This window comes from Aotus nancymaae, unplaced genomic scaffold (assembly GCF_030222135.1).
Source record: "Aotus nancymaae isolate 86718 unplaced genomic scaffold, 86718_ANA_hifiasm-v0.15.2.pri h1tg000006l, whole genome shotgun sequence".
Taxonomy (NCBI): domain Eukaryota; kingdom Metazoa; phylum Chordata; class Mammalia; order Primates; family Aotidae; genus Aotus; species Aotus nancymaae.
Genome location: NW_026988417.1, coordinates 38,473,631 through 38,497,991, shown reverse-complemented (window position 1 = coordinate 38,497,991; position 24,361 = coordinate 38,473,631). Strand labels below are relative to the sequence as shown.

At 43.4% G+C, this 24,361-nt stretch overlaps 1 long non-coding RNA gene across 1 annotated transcript in view; it reads right to left on the bottom strand.

Annotated features, from left to right (window-relative positions):
* Positions 1-13,501: 13,501 nt before the first annotated feature.
* LOC135269690 (uncharacterized) overlaps positions 13,502-24,361 on the bottom strand; it is a 28,226-nt gene continuing 17,366 nt past the window's right edge. The window contains exon 4 of the long non-coding RNA XR_010337937.1: positions 13,502-14,032. This is a non-coding gene — a long non-coding RNA (uncharacterized LOC135269690). The remainder of the gene's footprint in view (positions 14,033-24,361) is intronic.

Genomic DNA, 24,361 nt, shown 5'->3' with positions numbered 1-24,361 from the left:
ACAACGATCAGGAAACAGGGGACAAAATTACCTTGTTTTTCTTTTCTCTCTCTTTTTCTTTTGTGGACAGGGTCTTGTTCTTTTATCCAGGCTGGAGTGCAGGGTGCAATCACAGCTCACTCCAGCCTCGACCTCCCAGGCTCAAATTATCCTCCTGCCTCAGCCTCCTAAGTACCTGTGACTACAGGTGTGAGCCACCACACCTGGCTAATTTGGGGTTGTTTTCTTATTGCTCAGTTCTAAAAGTTGTTTGTGTATTTTGGATACAAGATACCAGATATATACAATATATCAATATATCTATTATATCAGATATATGTTTTGCGAATTTTTCTTCCAGTTTATGACTTTTCATTCCCTTCATAGTGTCTTGTACAGGGCAAAACATTTTAATTTTTTTTTTCGAGACGGAATCTTGCTCTATCACCCAGGCTAGAGTGCAGTGGTGGGATCTCAGCTCACTGCAACCTCTACCTGCCAGGTTCAAGTAATTCTCCTACCTCAGCCTCCCAAGTAGTGGATGGGACTACAGACTCGTGCCACCATGCCTGACTAATTGTTTTGTATTTTTAGTAGAGGCAGGGGTTTTACTGTGTTACTCAGGATGGTCTTGGTCTCCTGACCTTGTGATCCACCTGCCTTGGCCTCCCAAAGTGTTGGGATTACAGGCGTGAGCCACCGTGCCAGCCAATATTTTAATTTTAATGAAGTATAATTTATGTATTGTTTCTTTAATAGATTGTGCTTTTTATGTTGTATCTAAAATTTTGCCAGACATGGTGGCTCAAACCTGTAATCCTAGCAATTTAGGAGGCCAAGGAGGGAGGATCACTTGAGCTTGGGAGGTCGAAGCTATAGTTAGCCATGATTGCATCACTGCACTCCTGTCTAGGTGACAGAGCAAGACCCTGTCCCCAAAATAAATACATATATACATAAATAAATGCCAAGTGCAGTGCCTCATGCCTGTAATGTTTTTTTTTTGAGACAGAGTCTTGCTTTGTTGCCAGGCACCAGGCTGCAGTGCAGTGGGGTGATCTCGGCTCACTGCAACCTCCATCTCCCGGATTCAAGCAATTCTCCTGCCTCAGCCTCCTGGGTAGCTGGGACTACAGGCGCACACCACCACACCCAGCTAATTTTTTTGTATTTTTAGTAGAGACAGGGTTTCACCATGTTGGCTAGTATGGTCTCGATCTCTTGACCTCATGATCTGCCCGCCTCGGCCTCCCAGAGTGCTGGGATTACAGGCTTGAGCCACTGCACCCGGTCTCTGCAAAAAATTTTAAAATTAGCCAGATGTGGTGGAGACAGCAGCTATGATCCTGACACTGCACTGCAGCCTGGGCCACAAAGCAAGATCCTGTCTCTAAAAATAAAAAATAAAAATGAAAATTCAATGCCAGATAAAGAAAACATGGTACATAATATACCACGGAATACTATGCAGCCATAAAAAAGAGTGAGATCATGTCGTTTGCAAGGACATGGATGGAGCTAGAGGCGATTATCTGTAGCAAAGTAAGGCAGGAACAGAAAACCAAATACCATATGTTCTCACTTATAAGTGGGAGCTAAATGATGAGAACATATGGACACATAGACGGGAAAAACACACACTTGGGCCTATCAGAGGGTGGAGGATGGGAGGAGGGAGAGGATCAGGAAAAATAACTAATGAGTACTAGGCTTAATACCTAGGGTGATGAAGTAATCTGTACAACAAAGCCCCATGCCGTAAGTTTACCTATATAACAAAACTGTATGTGTAGCCCTGAACTTAAAAGTTAAAAAAAAATGCTGGAACAGTAGGGAAAAAAAAAAAAGTTAAAAAAAAAATTTAATGCCAACCCAAGGTCACCTAGATTTTCTCCTGTGTTATCTTCTAGAACTTTTATAGTACTGAAAGATGTAAGGTTACTGTCTAAGGCATTTTTTTGCAACTAGATGTCCAGTTGTTCCAGCATTATTTGTGAAAAGACTATCTTTTCTCCATTGAGTGTCCTTTGCTCCTTAAAAGATCAGTTTACTATATTTGTATGGGTCTATTTCTGGACTCTCTTCATTCCATTGATCTATGTATTTGTCTTTTCTTTCTCCAAACCACACTGTCGATCTTTGTAGATTTATTCTAAGTTTTTAAGTTGTCTAGTGACTCTCCAACTATGTTCTCCAACTTTGTTCTTCTTGAGTATTGTACTGGCTATTCTGTGCTAGAGCATTTTTAAAGCATTTTAAAATAAGCCTGCCCAAGGATCATCAGACTCAGAAAATGTAACTCTGACTAATAATTGATTAGGGACCAGATGCCTTCTAATCCTCTGACAGTAGAGCTTAATTTCTAGAAATTAACAGGGATGCAATAATTTTTTTTTCTTTCTGTTGGTAGCAAGGATGACCATTTACAAAGGTTATGTTTTATTGTCCCTTAGAACACTGACCAGTTTTGTATCTAATGTAGCAATCCTATTTCAGCATTCCTTTCCCCACTATATATTTTTAGTTCCCTTTTTCTGAAGGAGTGCAAACATTACTGATTTTTCTGATTAATGAGTTAAACTTTTGATATGAATCCACTATGTAACTGTATGATAATATTAAAAATCAATTTAAGAATTATGGGGCCAGGCACAGTGGCTCACGCCTGTAATCCCAGCACTTTGGGAGGCTGAGGCGGGTGGATCACCTGAGGTCAGTAGTTCCAGAACAGCCTGGCCAACATGGTGAAACCCTGTCTCTACTAAAAATACAAAAATTATCCAGGTGTGTTGGTGCACGCCTGTAATCCCAGCTACTCGGGAGGCTGAGACAGGAGAATCGCTTGAGCCTGGGAGGCAAGAGGTTGCAGTGAGCTGAGATTTCGCCACTGCACTCCAGCCTGGGCGACAGAGCAAGACTGTCTCAAAAAAAACAAAAAACGAATTATATCTTCACAAAATAAAACTAAAAGCTGGGTGCAGTGGCTCACACCTGTAATTCCAATTCTATGGGAGGCCAAGGCAGGAGGATTGCTTGACCCCAGGAGTTCAAGACCAGCCTGGGCAACATAGCAAAACCTCATTCTTACAAAAAAAAAAATTAAAAAATTAAAAAATTATCCAGGTGTGGTGGCATGCACTTGGATACCTAGCTACTGGGGAGGCTGAAGCAGAAGGACGTTTTCAGCCTAGGAGTTCAAGGCTGCAATAAGCTATGATAGCAGCACTGCACTCCAGCCTGGGCAACAGAGCAATACTTTGTCTCCAAAAAAATAATGCATAATTAAAACTTAAATAATTATCTCCCAATAAACATTGTAACTATGCAGTACGTACATTTAAAAAAACATGAAACTTAACTGAGAAAACTTGAATAAATAAAAAGGCACATTTCCCTATTGGAAGACCAAAATTTTTAAAGATTTTCACATCTTCCCCAAATAATGTACCAATTTCATACCCAGTGGCTCAAGCCTGTAATCCCAGCATTTTGAAAAGCTAAGGTGCATGGATGACTTGAGACTAGGAGTTTGAGACCAGTCCAGGCAATATAACAAAATCCTGCCTCTACAAAAAATTAGCCAGGCATGGTGACATGCTCCTGTAGCCCCAGCCACTCAGGAAGATGAGGTGGGAGGATTGCTTGAGCCCAGGAGGTTGAGACTGCAGTGAGTGTGATTATGCCACTGCACTCCAGCCTGTGCGACAGAGTGAGATCCTGTCTTTAAAAAAGAAAAAAAGGCTGGGCACAGTGGCTCACTCCCAGCACTTTGGGAGGCCAAGGCAGGAGGACTGCTTGGGGCCAGGAAGATCAACCTGGTCAACAAAGTGAGACCCTATCTCTAAAAAAAAGAAGAAAAAGCTGGGTGTGGTGGCTTACACCTGTAATCCCAGCACATTGGGAGGCCAAGGTAGGCGGATCATGAAGTCAGGAGTTCAAGACCAGCCTGGCCAACATAGTGAAACCCTATTTCTACTAAAATACAAAAATTAGCTGGGCGTGGTTGTGGGCCCCTGTATTCTCAGCTACTTGGGAGGCTGAGGTGGGAGAATCTCTTGAACTCCAAAGAGGGAGGTTGCCGTCAGTTGAAATTGCACGATTACACTCCAGCCTGGGCAACAGAGCAAGAATCCATCTCAAAAAAAAAAAAAGAAAGAAAGAAAAAAGAAACATACTATTAGATACCAAGTACACTTTAAAGCTGTTAAGAATCAAACCAGGGCCAGGCATGGTGGCTCACACCTGTAATCCCAGCACTTTGGGAGGCCGAGGCCGGGAGATCACCTGAAGTCAGGGGTTCGAGACCAGCCTGGCCAACATGGTGAAACTCCGTTTCTAATAAAATACAAAAAAATTAGCCAGGCATGGTGGCATGGGCCTGTAGTCCCAGCTATTCAGGAGGCTGAGGCAGGAGAATCCCTTAAACTCAGGAGGCAGAAGTTGCAGTGGGCCAAGATAACACCACACTGCACTCCAGCCTGGGCAACAGAGCAAGACCCTGTCTCCAAAAAAAAAAAAAAAAAGAAGAAGAATATAGCCAGAACAGAGAGTCACCATTAATAAAGTTTTAATATGTGATAAATATGGAATTTCAATTTGGTAGGGAAATAATGAATTGTTTAATAAGCGGTGTTAGGATAATTTGGGCAAGCCAACCATATCTTCCACCCTACAACATGCACCTTGCACAATGGCTATGTCATTGTATTTACTGCTTACCAGAGATGCTATTTCATGCTTTCATGCCATTGTATATGCTGTTTTCTCTGCCTGGAATTCTTTCTCCCTTTCATGCTCTTGCTGAAAGCCTATCCTTCCTTCAAGACCCAAATTAGTCATCTGTAGCCTAGGCAGCATCGTGAGATCCTGTCTCTACAAAATTTTTTTAGGAAAATTAGCTGGGTATGGGGGTACACAGTTGTAGTCCTAGCCTCTCAGAAGGTTGAGGTGGGAGGATAGCTTGAACCCTGGAATTCAAGGCTGCAGAGAGCTGTGATCTTGCCACTGCACTCCAGGCAGTGCAACAGAGCGAGACCCTGTCTCTAAATAAATAAATAAAATTAATCTGTGAAACTTGCCTGACTTCACCAAACAAAGTTACATCCTCTTTCATGCAGCCACAATATCTGCCATATATCTCTACTATAGTACTCATCATGTTCTGCTGCAGTTATTTATTTATATGTCTGTACCCTTTACTAGGCTATAAGCATTTTATAATCAGGGACCTAGTCTTTTCATTGTTGTATCCTGTCACCTAGTACAAAGTGCTTCATAATCAGTGCTCAATAAGTATTTAATATGATAATGTTAATAATGAATGAAAGTAAATGTGATGGTATTTTGAGAGTACAAAGTGATAAATAAATGAAAGGCTATCATAAGCCCATGTGGTAGTCATGACCATGGGCTCTGACACCAGATTGCCTCAGTTTGAATCTTATCTCCCTACTAACTAGCTGTGTGATCTTGGGCAAATGAGTTAACCTCTCTATACTTGAGTTTTCCCATCTGAAATGGGTCTAATATACTGATTACCACAGAGGATTTTAAAAGTTAACATAGGCCAGGTGCAGTGGCTCACACACTTTGGGAGGCCGAGGCAGGTGGATCACCTGAGGTCAGGAGTTTGAGACCAGCCTGGCCAACATGGTGAAACCCTATCTCTACTAAAAATAGACAAATTAGCGGGGCGTGGTGGTGGGTGCCTGTAATCCCAGCTCCTTGGGAGGTTGAGGCACGAGAATCGCTTGAACCCAGAAAGCGGAGGTTGCAGTGAGCCAAGATCATGCCACCGCTGCTTGGGTGACAAGAGCAAAATTCCATCTAAAAAAAATAAAATAAAAATAAAAATAAAAAAATAAAAGTTGACATAGACTTCTGCTTCTAGGAAGAAATTGAACAGATGCACTTTTCCCTATTCTATTAATTGTAACTAAAACCCTTGGACATTGAATATAAAACAGAATAGAAAAAGACACTTAAAAGTCTAACAGAGAAAGTAGACCAGCTAGAGACCTTGAGACCCAAAGAACAACATGATACTGAGTTTCCTGGGTTTTCTTTTACTGCATATATTCCAGATTGGACACTGAAAAAGCAAGCAACCTAGAAACACCAATGGCCACAGAAAAAAGAAAAGAAACCATAAGAAAAGCCTGTGCGGCTGGGCGTGGTGGCTCACACCTGTAATCCCAGCACTTTGGGAGGCCAAAGTAGGGGGATCTCCTGAGGTCAGGAGTTCAAGACCAGCCTGGCCAACATGAAGAAACCCTATCTCGATTAAAAATACAAAAATTAGCAGGGCATGGTGGCAGGCACCTGTAATCCCAGCTCCTAGGGAGGCTGAGGCAGGAGAATTGCTTGAACCCAGGAGGCAGAGGTTGCAGTGAACTGAGATCGCACTACTGCACTCTAGCCTGGGTGACAGAGTAAAATTCTGTCTCAAAAAAAGAAAAGCCTGCACAAGCCCTCTCCCCCAACCTCTCACTCTCTCTCTCTTTCCCCCTCTCTTTCCCTCTCTCCCCCCTCTCTCCTTCTCTCTCCCCCATCTCTCTCTTTCCCCCCTCTCCCTCTACCTTTCTCTCTCTGTCTCTCTCTCCCCTCAACTTTCCGTCTCTCTCTCTCTCTCCCTCCCGTCTTTCTTTTTCCTTTTGAGACAGGTCTCACTGTCCCCCAGGCTGGAGTGCAGTGGCATAATCATACCTCACTGCAGCCATGAACTCCTCTTCCCTATCTCAGCCTCCAAGTAGCTGGGACCACAGGTGCACACTACCAGGCCTAGCTAATTTTTGTATTTTTTGTAGAGATGAGTTGTTCATGGCTAGTCTTGAACTCCTGGGCTCGAGGGATCCACCCACCTCAGCCTCCCAAAGTACTAGGATTACAGGGGTGAGCCACCGTGTCTGGCTAAGTCTGCTCTCTCTAACCAAGGGCCAAATGATCAGGAAAGGAGTAGCCTAGCAAGAGAAAACCTTCAGATCAAGTTTGTCCAACCCACAGCCCACAGGCCACATGCAGGCCAGGACGGCTTTGAGTGCAGCTCAACACAAATTTGCAAACTTTCTTAAAATATTATATTTTTGGCTGGGCATGGTGGCTCACGCCTGTAATCCCAGCACTTTGGGTGGCCAAGGTGGGTAGATCACCTGAGGTTAGCAGTTTGAGACCAGCTTGGCCAACATGGCAAAATCCTGTCTCTACTAAAAATACAAAAATAGCTGGGCATGGTGGTGGCCACCTATAATCCAGCTACTTGGGAGGCTGAGGCAAGAGAATCACTTGAACTTGGGAGGCTGAGGCTGCAGTAAGCCGAAATCATGCCGCCATTGCACTCCAGCCTGGGCAACAAAAGCGAAACTCCATCTCAAAAAAAAAAATTATATTTTTGTGCAATTCTTTTTTTTAAGCTCATCAGCTATCATTAGTACTATTGTATTTTATGTGTGGCCCAACACAATTATTATTCTTTCAATATGGCCCAGGAAAGCCAAAAGGTTGGATACTAGTGCCTTAGATAATAATTGTTCTACTCTAGTCAAGCATAACAGAAAGAAACAAAACAAAACAAAACAAAAAAACCCAAACTGTGGCCACCTACATGATTAGCAGGAAACGCCCACTGGAAAGCCTAGACTTCCATTCTTTGCAAGCTGTGGCGTGTCAGCCCAACTCTCCTGTAGGGTAGTGTTAGCCAAATGGAAAGCCTAGACTTTCATCTCTGCCTGGTGGTAAAGAATATTGAATGCCCCATGGTGTCAATGGAGACCACATGGGGAGCCTGGACTTCCCCACTCCCTAGGCACCCTTCTTCCTTGTAAGTGATATCAGAGGAAGCCTAGTGGAAAGTCAGGACCACTAGGTCTTTTCTGAACCTCTCAGTGGTAACAAGTCTACACATATCCTCCTCTCTCAGTGGAGACCATGTAGAGAGCCAGCACTCCCACCCCCACTCAGTAGTAATGAAATGTCCCTTTCACCCACAGTATCAACAGAGGAGAATCTAGACTTTACCTGGTTCTCCTCTGTTGATACTATGGATGGAAGAAGGGAAATTCTTCCACCCACCTTTACCCACCAGAACAGTGTCAGAGGTAGGGCTGACAAAACACAAGATTTAAATAATTAAATAAATAAGATCTACCCCAAATGTCCAGGTCTCAATTAAAAAGTCACTCAACATACCAAAACCCAAGAAGATTTCAGACTGAATGAGAAAAAGACAATTAATAGATGCCAACACCAACATGTCATAGATGTTGAATTATTATTATTATTATTATTATTTTGAGGCGGAGTTTCACTGTTGTTACCCAGACTGGAGTGCAATGGCGCGATCTCGGCTCACCGCAACCTCTGCCTCCTGAGTTCAAGCAATTCTCCTGCCTCAGCCTCCCGAGTAGCTGGGATTACAGGCACGCACCATCATGCCCAGCTAATTTTTGTATTTTTAGTAGACAGGGTTTCACCTTGTTGACCAGGGTGGTCTCGATCTCTTGACCTCGTGATCCACCTGCCTTGGCCTCCCAAAGTGCTGGTATTATAGGCATGAGCCACCGTGCCCAGCCGATGTTGAATTATTTGACAAGAATTTTAAAGTAGACATCATAAAAATACTCCAACAAGCAATTACGAGCATGCGTAAAGCAAATGAAAAAAATGGAAAGTCTTAGCAAAGAAATAGGAAATGGTAGAAAAGAAACAGAGTATATAAAAGAAAACCAAATTGGAATTTAGCACTAAAAATATGAGGCCAGATGCAGTGGCTCGTGCCTGTAATCCCAGCACTTTGGGAGGCTGAGGTGGGTGGATCACTTGAGGCCAGGAGTTCAAGACCAACCTGGCCAACATGGTGAAACCCCATCTCTATCAAACATACAGAAAATTAACCAGGTGTGGTGGCAGGTGCCTGTAATCCCAGCTACTCGGGAGGCTGAGGCAGGAGAATGGCTTGAACCTGGGAGGCAGAGGTTGCAGCCAGCCAAGATCGTGTCACTGCACTGTAATCCCAGCACTCTGGGATGCCGAGGTGGGTGGATCACAAGGTCAGGAGTTCGAGACCAGCCTGACCACATGGTGAAACCCTATCTCTACTAAAAATACAAAAAATTAGCCGGGTGTGGTGGTGTGCGCCTGTAATCCCAGCTACTCAGGAGGCTGAGGGAGGAGAACCTGGGAGTGGGAGGTAGCAGTGAGCCCAGATCGTGCCACTGCACTCCAGCCTGGGCGAAAGAGCGAGACTCTATCTCAAAAAAAAAAAAAAAAAAAAAAGGAAGTTCTCTCTAAACAAAAAGGAAATAATAAAAGAAAAAATTTTGGAACATCAGGAAGGAGGATAAAACATGGAAAGAGGAAAACTGGGCCGGGCGCGGTGGCTCACGCCTATAATCCCAGCACTTTGGGAGGCCGAGGCGGGTGGATAACGAGGTCAAGAGATCAAGACCATCCTGGTCAACAAGGTGAAACCCCGTCTCTACTAAAAATACAAAAATTAGCTGGGCATGGTGGCAAGCGCCTGTAGTCCCAGTTACTCGAGAGGCTGAGCCAGGAGAATTGCTTGAACCCAGGAGGCGGAGGTTGCGGTGAGCCGAGATCGCGCCATTGCACTCCAGCCTGGGTAACAAGAGCAAAACTCCGTCTCAAAAAAAAAAAAAAGAAAAAAAAATAGGAAAGAGGAAAACTGTAGATAAATACAATATTCTTTCTTTCTCTTGCATTTTCTAAGTTATGTTTGGCAGTTAAAGCAAAAATGATAACCCTGTCTAATGTGGTTCTCAATGTACATAAAGGAAATACTTAAGACAATTAAATGATAAATGAGGGAGGATAAAGGGATGTAAAGGAAGGTAAGGTAAAATTTCAAAACCAGTGACTTGATTGTAGTGGTGGTTACACAAATCTACATGTGATAAAATGACATAGAACTATGCACACACATTGCAACAATGTCAAATTCCTGGTTTTGATATTGTACTGTATTTATGTAAGAGGTAACCACTGGGGGAAACTGGGTGAAGGGCACATGGAACCTCAAAACTTCCTGTGAACCTATAATTATAAAATCAAAAATTGTAATCCCAGCACTTTGGGAGGCCAATGTGGGCAGATCATTGAGCTCAGGAGTTCAACACTAGCCTGAGCAACATGGTGAAATCCTGTATCTATTAAAAATACAAAAAAATTAGCTAGGCATGGCGGTTTGTGCCTGTAATTCCAGCTACTCAGGAGGCTGAGGAGGGAGGATCGCTTGAACCCAGGGAGCGGAGGTGGCAGTGAGCTGAGATTGCACCACTGCACTCCAGCCTGGGTGACAGAGTGGTACTGTCTCAAAAAAAGTTAAATTAAAAACTATTAAAAAGTTAACCTTATATATGCTCCTGTCATACAGTAAGCACTATAAATGTGTTAGCTACCACTATTAAGATATGTTTGCAGCTGGGCCTGGTGGCTCATGCCTGTAATCCCAGCACTTTGGGAGGCCAAGGCAAGCAGATCACCTGAGGCCAGGAGTTTGAGACCAGTCTGGCCAACATGGCAAAACCCTGTCTCTACTAAAAATACAAAAATTAGCTGGGCATGGTGGTGGGCACCTGTAATCCCAGCTACTTGGGATGCTGAGGCAGGAGAATCGCTGAACCTGGAAGGCAGAGGTTGCAGTGAGCCAAGATCATGCCATTGCTCTCCAGCCTAGGCAACAGAGTAAGACTCTGTATATATATATTTAAAAAAAAAATAGCCAGGTGTGGTGGTGCATGCTTATAGTCCAAGCTACTCAGAAGGCTGAGGTGGGAGGATTACTTAAGCCCAGGAGTTAAAGGCTGCAGTGCAGTGAGTTACGATTGCACCACTGCATTCCAGTGTGGATGACAAAGTGAGACCCTGTCTCATTATCTCTTTCTCTCTTTCTCTCTCTCTCTCTCTCTCTCTCACACACACACACACACACACACACAGAGTAATAAATTAGTCCAAGGTTAGGACCCAGAAAGATTCACCAACATGCCCAAAGTTATGCAGCTACTAAATGATGGAGCCAAGAACCTGGGATATTCAGGCTATGACACCACTACTTGATCCTGTAGGGAAATAAGAACATAGGACATAGGCTGGGTGTGGTGGCTCACATGTGTAATTCTAGCACTTTGGGGAGGCCGAGGCAGAAGGATTGCTTAAGCACAGGAGTTCAAGACCAGCCTGGGCAACATAAGGACACCCCATCTGTATTTTTATTAAAAATTATTTTAGAAAAGAAAGGAAATATTCTGTGTGTAGGGCCATCATTGTTGCAATTGCTATTCAGCTTTTATACAACAATGACTGATGGTTCATTTCTGAGCTTGTAGTCAACAAGATGTTCCAGTATTTTTTCACTTGAAATACTAGTAAATTCAAGTCTCATCATTCTGTTTTTACACAGCAGTTATGTTTTTCAAGTCAGCTTTACATTATATTATTTCCTGGCTCAGCCTTTTTGGATCTCCTGAAATATGCATTCTGTCATTCAGCCTTTCACCCATCGATCATTCTCTGTTTTGTATTATCTACAGATTTGACAAGCATGCTTCCTCCATGCTTGTTCATGCCAAGTCATTCATAAAAAGGTTGAACTACGCTGATTACAGTGGTTCACGCCTGTAATCCCAGCACTTCAGGAGGCCGAGGCAGGCGAATCACCTGAAGTTGGGAATTTGAGACCAGCCTGACCAACATGGAGAAACCCCTTCTCTACTAAAGATACAAAATTAGCCAGGCATGGTGGTGCATGCCTGTAATACCAGCTACTCGGGAGGCTAAGGCAGGAGATTGCTTGAACCTGGGAGGCAGAGGTTGCAGTGATCTGAGATCATGCCACTGGACTCCAGCCTGGCTGACAAAGCAAGACCCTGTGTCACAAAAAATTCTTTTTTTTTTGTAGAGACAGGGTGTTGATATGTTGTTCAGGCTGCTCTTGAACACCTGGCCTCAATCCATTCTATAGCCTTGGCCTCCCAAAGTGCTGGGATTACAGGCGTGAGCCACCGCGCCCGGCCTGGTCTCAATCTCTTGACCTCGTGATCCACCTGCCTCGGCCTCCCAAAATGCTGGGATTACAGGCATGAGCCACCGCGCCCAGCCGGATAGATTATTTTTAACTTAGTCCTCTCAAAAACTTTCTGAGGTAGAATTGTGTGTGTGTGTGTGTGTTGGGGGGGGCGTGCGCGCGCATGTGTGTGTGTTGGAGTCTCGCTCTGTCACCCAGGCTGGAGTGCAGTGGCGCAATCTTGGCTCACTGCAACCTCTGCCTCCCGGGTTCAAGCAATTCTCCTGCCTCAGCCTCCCGAGTAGCTGGGACTACAGGTGTGTGCCACCATGCCCGGCTAATTTTTTGTATTTTTAGTAGATATGTGTGAGCCAGGATGGTCTCAATCTCCTGACCTCATGATTTTCCCACCTCGGCCTCTCAAACTGCTGGGATTACAGGTGTGAGCCACCGTGCCTGGCCTATTGTTTTAATTTTTATTATGGGAGTATAATTAAGGCCTTGTAATGCATACATGAGCATGGTCTGGTTTCTGGTTTTAGCTAACCACATGTTCATTTTCCCAAATATTGTTGGCTGCCTTTTCTTATCCTTTATTTTTTTGAGACAAAGTCTCGCTCTGTCACCCAGGCTGGAGTGCAGTGGCACCATCTTGCTTACTGCAATCTCTCCCTCCCGGGTTCAAGAGATTCTCCTGCCTCAACCTCCTGAGTAGCTGGGATTACAGGCGCCCGCCACCATGCCCAACTAATTTTGTATTTTTAGTAGAGATGGGGTTTCACCATGTTGGCCAGGTTGCAGCCTTCAACTCCTGACCTCAGGTGATCCACCCAGCTCGGCCTCCCAAAGTGCTGGGATTATAGGCATGAGCTACTGTGCCCGGCTTAATTTTTGTTTTTTTTTTTTGTAGAGACGGGGCCTCCCTATGTTACCATGCTGGTCTTAAACTCCTGGGCTCAAGTGATCCTCCTGCCTCAGCCTCCCTAGTGTGGGAACAAGCGCCCACCACCATGCCGGCTAATTTTTGTATTTTTTGTAGACGGGGTTTTCCTATGTTACCCAGGCTGGTCTCGAACTTCTGGGCTCGAGATCTGTCCACCTTGGTCTCCCAAAGTGCTGGGATTACAGGTGTGAGCCACTGCACCCGGCCAGACTCAGGTTATAGAAGGTGATTTTTATGAAGATTTTGCTTTGTTATGTGTAATATAATCCCCATTATTTATCAATGCCTTCAAAGTTGGGATTTTTGTTATAATACCATGTGTGAAATTGGTCTCAATGAAGGCCCTGGGGGAGGGCAAGCTAACCCAAAGTAGCTCCACTACATTTGCATTACAGCGGGGGATCAGAGAATTTGGTGTCCAAGTGACACTTTTGGAGTGGTGGAACTGGAATTGGAATTCAGCCTTAGCTGACTCCAAGGCCCATACTTCACCCTGCAGGTGTCAGATCAAGGAAAGTAGGATTCCTATCAGGAAGAAAGAATGCTTAGTTTAAGTCCACTTATTTTTTAGCGAATTTATGCTGTGCCTTGTTTTTGCCACTTTTCTAAAGATTCACAAACCATTCATCTAATTATACATTCCAGAATTTTGCCAAGGAAAAATGTGCTCAGAGACTTATAGGTTCTTCTTTTAGAAAATGAAGACATTAGCCCATTTTCAAACTTCCAGCACCTCCCCTGTCCCCAGTAAAGTAACCACCACATTTCAAGTTCTTTCAGTAAAACAGAGAATGAAGTTGTGTGAAGGGGCTGGATGCTCTCTTATTTCCTCATCTGCCTTGCACATAAATTTCTTCTTTACCAGGTAGGTCCTACTCCTTCTAATTTGAGGATAATTCTCTGTAATGGAAAAATGATGGCAAAGTAGGAGTTGATTGAGTCTGCTTTTTCCTCTGTCATCTGTTATCATTATACCTTCTGTTCCTTGTTCTTCTTGCTCAGAACATTGACTTTCCTGAAATTGCCATCACATATTAGTGCTACTGAACATTTTTATTACAAGTTAATATTTTTATGTCAGGTCCTTTGAGCTAAAAAAAAAAAAAAGAAAGAAAGAAAAAGAAAAAGAAAACCAAGTTAATATTTTTGGACTAACCTATTACGATGCATCACAGACAGTTTAATACAAAATCTTGCTTTTCAAAATGTCTTACCTATTTCAATGTGTTTTATATCTATTCTTTTGTGTAACAAATAACTACAATTCACAATATCCTATTTATAATATTTCATCTAAAACGTAGAGTTTTGATTTTAAAAGGCCTTTTAAAATCATAGGAACAGAAAGTGAGTTCCATCTCTTAGAAAATACAAAATGATAATGCAGGAAAAAGAAGAGATACTAGAGATACTACACTAATAGAAATTTTTAGAACATTTTTTCCTCTTCAAAGTTATTCATTCTCTCTGAAGAGGTAAACTTGCCTTACATTTTAATACGTGATTTGAATTTCTATATATTTTTTATTTAAAAAATATAATTGCATCATTTCATATTTTCCTGAATGGCTAGCAAGAAACCATCTTCAAAGTAAGTTGTTAAATTTGATGTTCAGTTGCTTCATTTATGTGATTTTGAACCTCAATAGAGGTAACTCAGAGCTGACTCTTTGGGTGAACTTCTTATAATTCAGCTACTGCAAAGTTTATGCTTGGCATTTTCAGCATGCTATCTCCTCTCTGCTCTCCGTAAGCTCTCTTTATGTGGCAGCATTTTCAGTTCAGTTCAATAAACATTTCCAGAACAGCACTGTCCTTTGCATTAGATTGTGACTGTGAGTCAGTCCCTGCCTTTAAGGTGCTCAGACCTTGGTTGTGCAGACAGCCATGTCAATACATAAAATAACAGTGTGTGATGCATGAAACAACTGAACTATGTGCAAGGTTGTGAAACAGCGCAGAGGAGGATAGTCTCACTGTGAGGTTCAGGAAAGTGTCACAGAACACCAGCAAGTGCTGCAGGCACCAGATTTGAAAGGATGAACAGGTATGCAGCAATAAGTCAAGGTGGAAAGGACATTCTAGGCAGCAGAAACACCATGTACAAGAGCATGATGTGTGCAGGAAACAAAGAGATACACAGTGTTCTAGTACAATGCATAAAGTGGAAAATGGGATTCAGATGCAAAGGAATTTGAACTTTGCCCTGTACTGCAGAGGGTTTTAAATGGGGAAATGACATAGTTACAGAAAGATCTTAAAAAGAACACTCTGGCAACAACACAGAGGATGGATTTGTGAAGAGTTGCCTCTAGAAGGAATGACCAATTAAGATACTAATTTTTTCAGTCTAGAAACTGATCTAACAATTGGTACTGAAAACGAGAGAATGCCAAAACTTAAGCTGACTTAGAAGTTACATTAATTGGCTGGGAGCAGTGGCTCATGCCTGTAATCCCAGGACTTTGGAAGGCTAAGGCGAGCAGATCACTTGAGGTCAGGAGTTCAAGACCAGTCTGACTAACATGGAGAAACCTCGTCTGTACTAAAAATACAAAATTGGTCGGGCGCAGTGGCTCATGCCTATAATCCTAGCACTTTGGGAGGCCAAGGCGGGTGGATCACAAAGTCAAGAGATCAAGACCATCCTGGTCAACATGGTGAAACCCCGTCTCTACTAAAAGTACAAAAATTAGCTGGGCGTGGTGGCGCACGCCTGTAGTCCCAGCTACTCAGGAGCTGAGGCAGGAGAATTGCTTGAACCCAGGAGGCGGAGGTTGCAGTGAGCCGAGATCAAGCCATTGCACTCCAGCCTGGGTAACAAGAGTGAAACTCTGTCTCAAATAAATAAATAAATAAATAAAACAAATACAAAATTAACCGGTCCTGGTGGTGCATGCCTGTAATCCCAGCTACTTGGGAGGCTGAGGCAGGAGAATCACTTGAACCTGGGAGGCGGAGGTTTTGGTGAGCCAAGATTGCACCATTGCACTCTAGCCTAGCAACAAGAGTGAAACTCCATCTCAAAAAAAAAAAAAAAAAGAAGTTAGAAGTTACACCCTACTGTACTCCAGCCTGGTGACAGAGCAAGACTCTATCTAAAAAAAAAAAAAAAAAAAAAAAAATTTGTCAAATGTTGGGCTGGGTATGGTGGCTCACACCTGTAGTCCCAACACTTTGGGAGGCTGAGGTGGGAGGATTGCTTGAGCCCAGGAGTTCCAGACCAACCTGGAGTAATTAGAGAGACCCCACCTCTCTCTCTCTCAAAAAACAAAAAAGAAAGCCAGGTACAGTGGCTCACCCCTGTAATCCCAGCACTTTGGAAAGCTGAGGCAGGTGGATCACTTGAAGTCAGGAGTTTGAGACCAGACTGACCAACATGGTGAAACTCGGCTCTACTAAAAGTACAAAAAATTAGCCAGGCATGGTGATGGGCGGCTGTAATCCCAGCTACTCAGGAGGCTTAGGCAGGAGAATTGCTTGAACCTGGGAGGTGGACGTTGCAGTGAGCCAAGATTATGCCACTACACTCTAGCCTGTGCAACACAGTGAGAGACTCTCAGGAAAAAAAAAAAAAAGCCTCTGTGTAGTGTGGGGAAAAAAATGAAAAAAAGAAATTTTTTCAAATGCTTTTTCTGTGTTGATAGATAAGGACCTTCCTGCATAGCTTGGTTGCTCTCTAATGCTTTGCCCCAGAGATTTTAGTTAGCTCAGAGGTCCCAGACTCTCATATCTGCCACCTCAGTCAGCAGGACCGCTATGTTCTGCTCAAAATCAAGCCCTCTGCACTATAGTTAGGGAGTTGTCCCCAGGCAAACAGCTGATCAGTCATGGGGCTCACCTCATGAGTTTTCCTTCTCTCAGAAATCGCAGTCTTCTGCTGTTCACTTTATACTGCCTGAATATAGTTGCTGCATATGTTTTGTCCAGTTTTACAGTCAATTCCAGTGGGAGAGCTAATCCAATATCAATAGTTCCACCATGGCCAGAAGTATAAGGCAAACACAGCAAAATTTCTTTTTCTGACAGGGTCTCACTCTTTCACCTAGGCTGGAGTGCAATGGCATGATCATAACTCACTGCAGCCTTGACCTTCTGGGCACCAGGCCCGGCTAATTAAAAAAAAAAAAAATGGTTGGGCACAGTGGCTCATGCCTGTAATCCTAGCACTTTGGGAGGCCGAAGCAGGCAGATCACCTGAGATCAGGAGTTCAAGACCAGCCTGGCCAACATGATGAAACCCTGTTTCTACTAAAATACAAAAAAAAATTAGCTGGTCATGATGGAGGGTACCTATAATCCCAGCTACTCGGGAAGCTAGATGGGAGAATCGCTTGAAACTGGGAGACGGTCATTGCAGTGAGCCAAGATCACACCACTGCACTCCAGCCTGGGTGGCTGAGCAAGACTCCATCTCAAAAAAAAAAAAATTGTAGAGATGAGGTCTTGCTACAATGCCCAGGTTGGTCTCAAACTCTTGGGCTCAAGCAATCCTTCCAGGTTGGTCTCCCAAAATGCAGAGATAACAGGCATGAACCACCATGCCCACCCCAAACACAGCAAAAATTTCAAATATATGGTTTTCTCCTTCTTCAATTATGGAATGACAACTTCTTTTTTTTATTTTCTTTCTTTTTTTTTTTTTTTTTTTGAGACAGAGTCCCACCCTGTTGGCCAGGCTAACATGCAGTCGTGTGATCTTGGCTCATTGCAATCTCCACCTCCTGGGTTCAAGCAATTCTCCTGCCTCAGCCTCCTGAGCAGCTGGGATTACAGGCACACATTACCATGCCTGGCTAATTTTTTTTTTTTTTTGAGATGGAGTCTTGCTCTGTCACCAGGCTGGAGTGCAGTGGTGTGATCTCGGCTCACTACAACCTCCGCCTCCAGGGTTCAAGTGATTCTGTAGCCTCAGCCTCCCAAGTAGCTGGGACTACAGGCATGTGCCACCATGCCCAGCTAATTTTTATATCTTTTAGTAGAGATGGGGTTTCACTATGTTGGCCAGAATGGTCTCGATCTCTTGACCTCATGATTCACCAATGTCGGCCTCCCAAAGTGCTAGGATTACAGGTGTGAGCCACTGTACCCGGCCACATTTTTTTTAACCTTTTCATATGTTTGGTGTAAGTGCTATCATCAACTCACTATTAAGTAAATTTGTTTTTTGATTGAAACCGGGTCTCTCTCTGTTGCCCAGGCTGGAGTGTAGTGCACAATCATGGCTCATTTCAACCTTGAACTCCTGGGTTCAAGCAATCTTCCCACCTCAGCCTCCTGAGTAGCTGAAACTACAGGTGTGTGCCACCACACTAAGCTGATGTTTTAATGTTTTTGTAGAGACAGTATCTCCCTATGTTGCTGAGGCTGGTGTCGAAATTCTGAGCTCAAGCGATCCTCCTGCCTTGGCCTTCCAAAATGCTGGGATTACAGGAGTAAGCCATTGTGCCCAGCCACTAAATAAATGTTTTATGATTCTAGATTTTTATCTCCAAGTGGAGATAATAATGGTATGCATATATTTAATAAATATGGCAAGAGAACTTCAAAAAGTATAAATTTTTTTTCTAAAAAATATTATTTTGCTTTTCAGATAAATTGAAATGGTGCAAATACAAATGTTATTGCAATAGCTGGGCGCAGTGGCTCACACCTGTAATCCCAGCACTTTGGGAGGCTGAGGAGGGCGGATCATATAAGGTCAGGAGTTCAAGACCAGCCTGGCCAACATAGTTTAGCCCTGTCTCTACTACTAAAAATACAAAAATTACCCAGGTGTGGTGGCAGGCACCTGTAATCCCAGCTTCTAGAGAGGCTGAGGCAGAAGAATCGCTTGAACCCAGGAGTTGAGGGTTGTGGTGAGCTGAGATCATGCCATTGCACTCCAGCCTTGGCGACAAGAGCAAAACTCTGTCTCAAAAAAAACAAAAAAATCCCTAAATGTTATTGCAAACACTAGAAGGCACTATTTCTCTACAGAGGCAGAAAATGAATCTAACACACATTTCTTATATCTTAAACTTCTCCTCTTGCCCAATTTCTATTCAAGACACAGAACAAAAAGTGCAGTGTGGCAAATTTTAAAATATAAATTTCTGGGCCGGGCGTGGTGGCTCAAGCCTGTAATCCCAGCACTTTGGGAGGCCGAGGCGGGTGGATCATGAGGTCAAGAGATCGAGACCATCCTGGTCAACATGGTGAAACCCCATCTCTACTAATACAAAAAATTAGCTGGGCATGGTGGCGTGTGCCTGTAATCCCAGCTACTCAGGAGGCTGAGGCAGGAGAACTGCCTGAACCCAGGAGGTGGAGGTTGCGGTGAGCCGAGATCGCGCCATTGCACTCCAGCCTGGGTAACAACAGTGAAACTCCGTCTCAAAAAAAAAAAAAATATATATATATATATATATATATATATATATATATAAATTTCTACAATGTAATAAGCAGTGGAAAGAAAAATGAAAAGGAGGACCAGTGAGATAAAGGACATATTGAAAAATGTAAATCCAATAAAAAGACTTTTGTAACTTTTTTTTTTGTTTCTAAAAAAAAAAAGTTGCAAAAGGCGATAAAGGAAAAAAGGGATAATGAGAAGAACTCGAAATAGAAGCAAATTTCTTCTATACAATATAATCTGTGGAAACTGTTTTCCAAGTCATAGCACTATGTCATATATTGAAAATGTTAATTTATGATTAATCAGTGGTTTTCTAGGTCTGCATTGCCTCCCCTTTCCAATCTTCTCACCCAACCTATTTCTCTCAATCATACCTTTCAGGAAGGTTACTGGAAGTACATCAGGACCCATAATGAAGTAAGACAAGGATGAGGGATTTGGTGTTACCACGGAAATGCAAAAGTTGTTTTGAAAGTACTGTCTAGCAGAAAGCAGAAAAATGTCCTGCTTATTCTTCCCTACATGGTCATGTCTGGAGACTTACTTGGGTGAGACTTACAAAGCAATTAAAGAGATTCTGAGTGATGAAAAACTAGACTATTTGGTTAGAGACTTTTTTTTTTTAATTTATGGAACTTTAGGTTTCACAGTAGCTTGACATTCGTTTCCTTTCTCCCTCTCTCCCTCTCCCCTTCTCTCACTGAAGAAATGCCTTCTATACCTTTTAATTCTTTTTTTTTTTTTGAGACGGAGTTTCGCTCTTGTTACCCAGGCTGGAGTGCAATGGCTTGATCTCGGCTCACCGCAACCTCCGTCTCCTGGGTTCAGGCAATTCTCCTGCCTCAGCCTCCTGAGTAGCTGGTGTTACAGGCACGCGCCACCATACCCAGCTAATTTTTTGTATTTTTAGTAGAGACGGGGTTTCACCATGTTGACCAGGATGGTCTCGATCTCTTGACCTCGTGATCCACCCGCCTCAACCTCCCAAAGTGCTGGGATTACAGGCGTGAGCCACCGCGCCCGGCACCTTTTAATTCTTGACAATTAAAGAAAACCAGGAGGAGGCAGCAAAGAACTGGCTGTTTAGGATTTGATCCGGGTTTAAAGAGGAATCCTGAGATTGACCTCTATTACTCTATCTTTGTTAATCAATTTAGGAAAAACAAAAACAAAAACAGAACTTGAAAATCACAGATATATCCAAATCGAATATTTGGCTTGTAGCTTTACCTCAGAATAGTGAGAATTCCAAGAGCCCAGGCATCATGGTTTCAGAGTCCAATAAAATTTTGCTAGTTGAGTGCGGTGGCTCACACTTATAATCCCAGCACTTTGGGAGGCCAAGACAGGCAGATCCCTTGAGGTCAGGAATTCGAGACCAGCCTGGCCAACGTGGTGAAACCCCATCTCCAGCGAGCATTACTGTCTGAGTTTCACCTCCCGTCAGATCAGTGGCAGCATTAGATTCTCACAGGAACACCAACCCTTTTGTGAACTGTGCATGTGAGGGATCTAGGTTTCGTGCTCCTTATGAGAATCTAATGCCTGATGATCTAAGGTCGAATAGTTTCATCCTGAAACCATCCCCACCCCACATCCCTTACCCCCAGTCAGTGGAAAAACTGTCTCACATGAAACCAGTTCCTGGTGCCAAAAAGGTTGGAGACTGCTGATCTATAGCATTATTGGGAGAATTATATACTATGCCCAACACATAGCACAAGACCTGGCACATCAAAATTGCTCAACATGGCTGGGCGCAGTGGCTCACATCCTAGCACTTTGGGAGGCCGAAGTGGGCAGATGGGCAACATGGTGAAACCCCATCTCTACTAAAATTACAAAAAATTAGCCAGGTATGGTGGTGCATGCCTGTAATCCCAGCTACTTAAGAGGCTGAGGCTCGAGAATCACTTGAACTCAGGAGGCAGAGGTTAGAGTGAGCTGAGATCATGCCACTGCACTCCAGTCTAGGTGACAGAGTGAGATTGCCTCAAAAAAAAAAAAAAGACCAGGCATGGTGGCTCACGCCCGTAATCCCAGCACTTTGGAAGGCCAAGGCAGGTGGATCACTTGAGGTCAGGAGATCGAGACCAGCCTGGACAACATGGTGAAACCCCATCTCTACTAAAAATACAAAAAAAAATTAGCTGGGTGTGGTGGCAGACGCCTGTAATTCTAGCTACTTGAGAGGCTAAGGCAGGAGTACCGCTTGAACCCGGGAGGTGGAGGTTGCAGTGAGCCAAGACCACACTACTGCACTCCATTCTGGACAACAGGATGAGACTCAAAAAAAAAAAATTGCTCAACTATTGCTGCCGAATGACTGTTAAGTTTCACTTTACCCTGTCCCTGATGACCTATCTACTCTGCTTGCAAATAATTGGCAGGCATGGTTATCCATAATTTAATGACAGTCATTGTGTATGATTTCCAGCATTTGGGTGGAAAACTATCAAAGCCAAGTACTGCGTGTTCTGTTTCTATGTCATGTTTATTCAATCACTAAATAATCACAGTGTCTGTCCTTGGCCTTCTATTACTCAGTAGTTCTATGATTTAATCATCGAAATGGTATCTAATCTTAAATTATGTTTGTAAGTAAAGTCAGTCTTCCAATAGGCAAGCAGGCCTCCCCACCCATTATAGATCATTTGCCTAGAAATATTTGTCATAGATTTTGTCCCTAGTCAAAATACAAATATTAATATCATTTTCTATAATTTGAAAGACTGCGTATATGTTTTCAAAATATTGCCAAATATCATCTTTTTCATTTTCTGCTGGATTCAACTGATCTTATGCTCTCTCAAAACTTTTGCCCTGGCCCTAGTTAATTTATAATTCAAGAAATAAAGATTATTTCTTGGGAGGTTTCTGTTTCTAAATTCTTCCCATTTGAATTTTCATGTTGGATGCTACAAAATATTTCACAAAACAGCTGGGCGTGGTGGCTCATGCCTGCAATCCCAGCACTTTGGGAGGCCAAGGTGGGTGGGTCATGAGGTCAAGAGATCGAGACCATCCTGGCCAACATGGTGAAACCCGTCTCTACTAAAAATACAAAAAATTAGCTGGGCATGGTGGTGCGTGCCTGTAATCCCAGCTACTCAGGAGGCTGAGGCAGGAGAATTGCCTGAACCCAGGAGGCGGAGGTTGTGGTGAGCCGAGATCGCGCCATCAGCCTGGGTAACAAGAGCGAAACTCCATCTCAAAAAAAAAAAAAAAAAAATACAAAAATTAGCTGGGCGTAGTGGCGTGTGCCTGTAGTCCAAGCTATTCAGGAGGCTGAAGCAGGAGAATTGCTTGAACCTGGGAGGCAGAATTTGCAGTGACCCAAGATCACACTGCTGCACTCCAGCCTGGAGACAGAGTAAGACTCTGTCTCAAAAAAAATCCCCTTTTTTTTTCACAAAATATACCAATTTATCTGTGAACACCTTTCCTTACACTTTCTCATACTCTCAGTTTAGATATGAACCATGATGCCCTTAGCTTGGAGTTAGAGAAGACTCTAGATTATGTTTAAACTAGATCATATGTTTGACTTTCATAACATCATTTTTTGGAACCTGAGCATACTCTTGGCCAACCACACCCTGATATCATAGCAACTGAAAGTGTAGCCAAGTATTTTAATGTCAAATAAACTGTTATGTGTTGAGGATGGTTGGAATTGGAATTGGAGCAACCAGTTTTGACTTCCCTCTTAAGTAGTAAAGTTCTGAAGTCAAAATATTCTGCTTATTAGTTTTTCTCCAATTTTCCCCTAAATTAGGTAATATTATATCCTTAATATATTTTATTTATCTTTTTTTAAAATAATAATAATAATAGAGACAATGTTGCCCAGGCTGATCTCAGACTCCTGGGCTCAAGTGATCCTCCCGTGTATGCCTCCCAAAGCGCTGGGATTATAGGCATGAGCCTGGCCTATTTTTAATCTTTTAAACAGGGCACTGATGATAATCTAACTGAATGCCCTTATTGTCTTAGAATTTTTTTTTTTTTTTTTTTTGAGGCTGAGTTTCGCTCGTTACCCAGGCTGGAGTGCAATGGCGCGATCTCGGCTCACCGCAACCTCCGCCTCCTGGGTTCAGGCAATTCTCCTGCCTCAGCCTCCTGAGTAGCTGGGATTACAGGCACGCGCCACCATGCCCAGCTAATTTTTTGTATTAGTAGAGACGGGGTTTCACCATGTTGACCAGGATGGTCTCGATCTCTTGACCTTGTGATCCACCCACCTCGGCCTCCCAAAGTGCTGGGATTACAGGCTTGAGCCACCGCGCCCGGCCCTGTCTTAGAATATTTTTAGTTAATATTAATATCTGGTTGGGCATAATGGCTCACACCTGTAATCCCAGCACTTTGAGAGGCCGAGGCATGCGGATCACCTGAGGTCAGAAGTTCAAGATCAGCATGGCCAACATCGCAAAACCCCGTCTCTACTAAAAATACAAAAATTATCTGGATGTGGTGGCAGGTACCTGTAATTCCAGCTACTCGGGAGGCTGAGGCAGGAGAATCGCTTGAACCCGGGAGGGGGAGGTTGCAGTGAGCCCAGACTGCGACACTGCACTCCAGCAGACTGGGTGGCAACAGCGAGACTCCATCCCCCTGCCCCCTCAAAAAAGAAGGGGGCAGGTGCGGTGGTTCATGCCTTTAATCCCAACACTTTGGGAGGCTAAGGTGGGCAGATCATGAGGTCAGGAGATTGAGACCATCGTGGCCAACATGGTAAAACCCACTCTCTACTAAAAATACAGAAATTAGCTGGGTGTGCTTGGTATATGCCTGTAATCCCAGCTACTGGGGAGGCTGAGGCAGAAGAATCGCTTGAACCTGGGAGGTGTAGGTTGCAGTGAGCCGAGATCCCACCACTGCACTATAGCCTGGCAACAGAGCGAGACTCTGTCTCAAAAAAAAAAACGAATAATAATCAACCTACTATTAACCAAGTCTATATATTTCTTAGGCAAATTCTCCTCCACAGCGATAACGTCCTGTGAAACAAAAACCA